We start from the raw sequence: 7,552 nt of genomic DNA, 5'->3' as shown, positions 1-7,552 counted from the left end.
AGCACCAGGAAGACAGTCCAATTTAAAAATGGGCACAGGACCTGTGTAGACACTGCCCCAAAGAGGACATTCAGATGGCCAATAGACATATGAAAAGATGCTCAACATCACTAATCGTCAGAGAGATGCAAATTCAAACCACAATTAGATATCAGTACATACCTGCCAGATGGGCTACCATCAACAAATCAACAAAACCACAAGTGCTGGCGAGGATGTGGAGAAAATGGAACCCTTGTGCATTGTAGGTGGGAACACAAACTGATGCAGCCACTGGGGAAAACAGTATGGAGTTTCCTAAAAAAAATTAAAAATGGAATTTCCTTCTGACCCAGCAATCCCATTCTGGGAATAGTTCCTAGGAATCCCAAAACATCAATCAGAAAGAATATATGCTCCCCTATGTTCATAGCAGAATTATTTACAATAGCCAAGATTTGGAAACAGCCCAAGTGCCCATCAGTAGATGAATGGATAAAAAAAAAAAAAAAACTGTGGTTCATTTACACAATGGAACCCTCTGCAGCCATGAAAAGAAGGAAATCTTACCTTTTCTGTAGAATGTATGGACCTAGAGAATATTATGCTAAGTGAAATGAGCCAATCAGTGAAAGGCAAATACCATATAATCTCATTTATTTGTGTAATCTAATGAATAAAATAAACTAACTAATGAACAAAATAGAATCAGAGGCATGGATACATGGAACAGACTGGCAACTGTCAGAGGGGAGGGGGAGGAGGCACTGGATCAAAGAAGGTGAAAAAAGTAGCCAAAGAACATATACTACTATGCATAACCCAGGAACACAGACAACAAACAGTGTGGTGATGGCCAGGGTTGTGGGGAGGGGGTAGAAGTGGCAAGAAATGGGTGGAGCTCGTCAAAGGATGTTGGGGGAAATGGGGACATCTGTAATAGTGTAAACACCAAAAAGTTAAAAAAATTTTTAAATAGTCAATTATTTTAATGAGAAAACAAAAGTCAGTTTATGTACACATATATTCGCCATTTCTGGAGCTCTCTTTCTCCTGTGTGAACCCAATTTACATCTGGTGTAATTTTTCTGGCTTTATAATTTATTTTAATATTTTCTATATGAAAGTCTGCTAGAGACAAATCCCTTCAGCTTTTATCTCAGAAAAAATAATGCATTTCACCTTCAGTTTTGAAAGATATTGTTTCTGAAAATAGAATTCTAGGTGGACTTTTTCTCAACACTTTAAAGATGCTGTTCTATTGTCTTCTGGCTTAAAGAGTTTCTGACAAGATGGCTATGACGATACTTACTTTGTTCTTCTGTATGAAGTTTGACTCTTTCCTCTGGTTGCTTTAAAGATTTTGTTCATTGCTAGATTTCAACAACTTGATTATGTGTATTGGTGAGACTTCCTTCATATTCCTTCTGCTTGGGATTTATGGAGCTTCTTGGATCTGTAGGTTATAATTTTTCTCAACTTTGAAAATTTCTTGGCTACTATTTCATTTTATTTGATTGTTTATTTATTTTACAAATATCTGATTCTTTATTAGTGTACATGTCACTACAATAGGCTTATATTGGTAATACAGAAATAAATAAAATAAAATAACTACAATTAATTCAAACAAAGCAAATGAGATTAAAGAGCCCTGATCAAATGAAATACTTACAACTTTCAATTGAAAAACTGTAAAAGTTACATACATACCTAATAACACTAGGAATGTCCAGTATCAATTACTGGGGTGGGGGAATGAGTGATTCACAGTCATAAGAAATTATTTTAATATTAGTATGTATTGTTCCTTTTATAGACAAACATTTATAAGATACACTGATTTCTACCTCATATAAGAGAAAGCAGGAAACTAAAAGTTAGCTGCATTTACCTAAACACGGCACTGACTTGCCACAGGTGACCTGCTCCAAAAGATTCAGTTCTGTGTGTAGGCCATGGGGCTGAATGCACTGTTATGTTAACAGTTTTTAAAAAGGCATATATTTCCAGGAGGATGTTAAAATCCACAAATATTAGTTCTATAAATAACAAAAATTATCAGCAAAAATGTTTAGGTTTTAACATTCCTTAATTTTCTAATGCCTTAAGTGTTTTAGATATATGTTCTTTGACCAGTTCATTTGGTTACAGTTTTAAACTAGCAAACCATTATCCTAGGAGAAGAGCTAAACTAAACTATAACACTGCACAAACTTCTCAAGGTAACCTGAAAAATCTAAAAAGTTATTCCAATTATTCTAATTAACATTTGAGACACTAAAAGAATCAATGACTCAAGAAACATTTTGAAATTACTCAATTTTCCTTTATCATTTCCTCCCCAAACTGTTCACATAAATTTAAGATCCAAACTGACTAAGAATATGTCTTCAAAGTAGGCTTTTCACTAGAGCATTTTGATCAGAAGACATAGCTTTAATGCTTCTATTATGTAATTCTAACCTAAAATCATAACCCTTGGTTTGAGAACATCAAATTCAATTTCATAACAATTAATTGGTAAAGCTACAAACAAAAAATGTGCAGCAGACACAGCTACAAGAACAGAAAATAAATTTTCTTTTTCCAGAAAGACTCTATGACAGTGGTTCTCAACCTTCCTAATGCCGCAACCCTTTAATACAGTTCCTCATGTTGTGGTGACCCCCAATTTCATTGCTACAAATTGAACATAATTAAAGCATAGTGATTAATCACAAGAACAATATGTAATTATATATGTGTTTTCTGATGGTCTTAGGTGACCCCTGTGAAAGGGTTGTTCGACCCCCAAAGGGGTCGTGACCCACAGGTTGAGAACCGCTGCTCTATGAAAATATAAATCCCAAAGTGAGTGACAACAGAAGTCCACATATAAATGTTGTTTTAAAATAGAATGCTTACATAACTAATGGACACAGACACTAGGGGGTGAGGGCATGTGCCGCAGGGGGCGGGGGTGATGGAGGGAGGTCAATAGGGAAAAAAGGAGGCATATGTTCTACTATTTGTAAAACTTTAAACAATAAAAAAAAATAGAATGCTTACAGAAGGCCAAGAGACATATGAAAACATGCTCAAAGTCACTAGTCATCTGAGAGATGCAAATCAAAATGACGATGAGGCACCATCTCACACCTGTCAGAATGGCTATCATCAACAAATCGACAAATGACCAGTGCTGGCGAAGATGTGGAGAAAGGGAACCCTCGTGCACTGCTGGTGGGAATGCAGACTGGTGCAGCCACTATGGAAGACAGTATGGAGTTTCCTCAAAAAACTAAAAATGGAACTCCCATTTGACCCAGTGATCCCACTTCTAGGAATATATCCCAAGAAACCAGAATCACCAATCAGAAAGGATATATGCACCCCTATGTTCATAGCAGCACATTTTACCATAGCTAAGATCTGGAAACAGTCTCTGTGCCCATCAGCAGATGAATGGATTAGAAAACAGTGGTACATCTACAGAATGGAATACTACACTGCTATTAAAAAAAAAAGGAATTCTTACCATTTGCAACAGCATGGATGGACCTGGAGAGCATTATGCTAAGCGAAATAAGCCAGCCAGAGAAAGATAATTATCACATGTTCTCACTCATTTGTGGAATATAATGAACATAAAGTGATGAACAAAAATAGATACAGAGACAAAGAAGCATCGAACAGACTGTCCAACTTCAGCAGGAAGGCAGGGGAGGGTGGGGGTGGGGGTAAGTGATCAACCAAAGGACTTGTATGCATGCATCTATAATAATAAAAGCATAATATGCTAATTAGATTGGACAGCCAAACGACCTTCCAGACGACCTTCTAGATTAGTGATGGCGAACCTATGACACGCGTGTCAGAGGTGACACGCGAACTCATTTTTTTGGTTGATTTTTCTTTGTTAAATGGCATTTAAATATATAAAATAAATATCAAAAATATAAATCTTTGTTTTACTATGGTTGCAAATATCAAAAAATTTCTATATGTGACATGGCACCAGAGTTAAGTTAGGGTTTTTCAAAATGCTGACACGCCGAGCTCAAAAGGTTCGCCATCACTGTTCTAGATGAAGCCTGGGCCGCGAGGGCCAAGCTCCTTGCACTAATTTTGCACATCAGGCCTCTGGTATAAGCATAACCAATGGACACAGACACTAGCGGGGTGAGGGCATGTGCTGGGGGGTGGGGGAAGTTGGGGAAAGGTCAATGGGGGAAAAGGAGACATATGTACTATTATTTGTAATACTTTAAACAATTAAATAAATAAATAAAAATAGAATGCTTTCCAAAGCTTCTCATGAGATGTTAATGTAGAGTCAGAGTTGGGGTTAAGACCTTAGAAATTAAGGGTAAGCTATACATACTATGCTGATTGACATACCTTCAACAATGTTCAACTGCTATACATCACTTACAGCCACAGGAGTTCTTAATGCCCCGTCACTTCATTTCTCAGTCCTGGGCATCTATGTTTCATAGTTTTGCTACTTGAAGTACCAAGAAGCCTTCCACTCTTCCCACGATCCCCTAAAGAGTGGGTAACAAAATACAAAACTCAACGAGATTTACGTTTGATAACCTAACATATAAAATTACACTGCAGTATTCATAGTGGCTGCTTATAAACATACAGTCATCATAAACCTATAAAGCAGATCCTGTTTTAGAAAAGAAACGCAGGTTGTCTCAAGGTAAAAATACAGAGCAGGCTGCCAAAAAGCTCTTGGTTGCATCAGGACATGCAATGAGGAGAACTTCGGAAACCGTGAACGTGTTCCCCAAACTTTGAACACCAGGTAAGCATGAATCGCACGGCAGCAGCAGGATGCATTTTAGTGGCTGGCACTGAAAAGCTAACCTTAAGGAAGAAAAAAGGCAGAAAGTGTGAGCAACAAATGGTGTAACCAAATCATTGCAAATGGAGACTAGCGATACGCAGTGAGGAAGGTGGCCGTCCACTCCAAAATGACAAGATGCCATCTTTACATATTGAGTTCTTTGGGGGAAGTGGGACTCCCAGGTCTGCACAGGATGACTGGGAGAGCAAATGAGAAGCGGGCCTCTGTGTGCGTTTCCAGTGCTGAAGCGCCTCCCGGAATGAGGGGACAAAGTGAAGGGCTGTGGAGAAAGTTTTCCACTGGAACGTAAGAGGTTTTGAAGGCTCTCTTCCCTGCAAAGGCCGTGGGTAGCAACTTTCTACACACTTTCCGGGTTAATTCAGAATGAATCAGTGGAATTCCAAAGCACAGCTCGAGAGGAACCCAGTCTGCTTCTGTTGTGGCAACAGAGTTTTGCTTAGTTGCTAAATCTGCAGTTGCCTCAACGACCATTTCAAATGACTCTGTACTTCATTTACATCTGAGCCAGCGGCCAACTCAGGTGCACCTCTCTCATCAGAAGCCTCACTGAGTTTTCTGCTTGCAAGTTGGCTCAAAGCATTCAACATGGTGATATACCCACAAAAATGCTGCAAGTCCACCTTGTTCCTTAATATTCCCAATGCGTTATGAACACCCATATTGACATGAGTAAACTCTCCTTGTAGCTCTGTCTCATCAAGTGGCAATGGTATGTGGACAGTTTCTCCTGCCCTGTGGAAACCACGCCCCTGAATCAAAGCCCCGAATGTGTTAAAGCATCATCCAACATTGTGAGCACATTTGGTGTAGGAACTACCTCAGGATCATGACCCCAAAATGTTATTAGTAATCGATCAGAACCCTGGAAAATATCTGGCAGTTTTTGAAGTCTTGTACCTTTGGACAGCAAAAGAGATGGTGGGTCCTTGCCCAGGGACATGGCAAATGTACAGTTTAAACCAGACAGAACTGACTTGTGGGATAGCTGGTCCAATATGCTGAGGGGGGCAGCTGCACTGGGGAGAGGAGCCATGGGAAGAAGCAGTGTGTGACTTTCGTTTAGAACTCCGCTGCGAGTGGCAGGGTCCAAACCACGGAGATTTTCACGGCGTACGAGATCCAGAGGAAAACCACAATTGGGCTGGGCTGGCTGTGCAGTTTGTGCAACTAGATCTTTATTGTGACGAAGACACAGTCTCGTGTTTCTCAGCGTGAGTGCGTGGTCAGAACATCTCCGTGCTTCTCCTGCCCCCGTGCTCCGAAGCGTCCCCAGTTCTATGAGAAAGCTGTCCAGACACTCACCTGAGAGCGCCAACTCCCAACATGTGACTGCACGGCTTTTCAAGTTTGGTGAAAGATTTCCCATCATTAAAAAGCCAGCGAGAGTTGAGTCAGAAACGCTTCGTATATAAACTTAAGCCGCTTACACTGGCTGTGTGGGCTGGATCCTCTTGACTGTTTGTGTCAGTGTCAGTAGCCGAGGGCGTTTCCTGTCCGGACTCCTGCTCCCCCGCTGCCCCAGGACAGGAGCATCTTCTGCGGATCTGAAGTACCCTGTAAACTGCTCACAGGTGGAACATTTCTCCACGATGAGTGAAGCTGATCCAAATGTATTACTTGTCCCTTCTATGGGCAAAGCCCAATCGGCAATACATTGAAACAGCATTCTTAACCAGGGATAAGTCTATCTCAAGGACATTGCAAGCTCTGCATCATTAGTGTGCTCATCTATTGGAACAAATACCTTATAGAGCAGAGTTTCAAAATAATGACCTTGCACTTGATTCATTACAAAACCTTCAAGAGGAGGAGCTGCTATACAACTGTCATCAGATATTGGTACATCCAGATAAATAAATCCTTTGTTATATAAACTATGTACTACATTGTAATCTAGTGATCCAGAGAGCTGAGGGCCTGCATTGATGATCTTATCAACAGCGCATTTCTCAGGCAAAGTGCATATCTTTATGTCCTCTTCCGAGATATATCCAGCCTGCACCACCCACCACGCCTCTATAGCAATTTCCACCGGCTTTACTGGTAGAAGATCATGGGCTGTTTTCCTTTTGAATAATTTTTTTGATGCTCTACACCAGTGATGGCGAACCTTTTGAGCTCGGCGTGTCAGCATTTTGAAAAACCCTAACTTAACTCTGGTGCCGTGTCACATATAGAAATTTTTTGATATTTGCAACCATAGTAAAACAAAGACTTATATTTTTGATATTTATTTTATATATTTAAATGCTATTTAACAAAGAAAAATCAACCAGAAAAATGAGTTCGCGTGTCACCTCTGACATGCATGTCATAGGTTCGCCATCACTGCTCTACACCCACACCCCCCCCCAACACCCCACCCTCCTGCCCTTGGCCAGTCCTGGGAGCCCACGGAAGGCCCATGCTCACACCGCCCAGCGCCCACACAGCCCCATGGCCAGGGCTCCCTGTGATCAGTCGGTGCGGTCAGTCAGTGCGGCCTGTGCCACAGGGCACCGGATCAGTGGGGACGGGCACAGGCAAGCCTAGGCAGCTTCAAGTTTCTTCCTAGTTTCGCCCATTAGAAAAAATCTTGACTATTATTTCTTTAAGTATTTTTTCTGTCTCCATCTCCATTCCCTCTCATTTCTGGAATTACAATTCTAGAGTTATACATCAGTTAGACTGTTCTATACTCTGTTCTTTTCTCTCTCTCTTTTTTTGTGTGTT

At 40.6% G+C, this 7,552-nt stretch overlaps 1 pseudogene; it reads right to left on the bottom strand.

Annotated features, from left to right (window-relative positions):
- Window positions 1-4,859: 4,859 nt before the first annotated feature.
- Window positions 4,860-6,840, bottom strand: LOC102435904 (annotated as a pseudogene).
- Between the last annotated feature and the right edge of the window lie 712 nt (window positions 6,841-7,552).

The sequence above is a fragment of the Myotis lucifugus genome, unplaced genomic scaffold (assembly GCF_000147115.1).
Source record: "Myotis lucifugus unplaced genomic scaffold, Myoluc2.0 scaffold_563, whole genome shotgun sequence".
Lineage (NCBI taxonomy): Eukaryota > Metazoa > Chordata > Mammalia > Chiroptera > Vespertilionidae > Myotis > Myotis lucifugus.
This window is presented reverse-complemented; position numbering and strand designations above follow the sequence as displayed.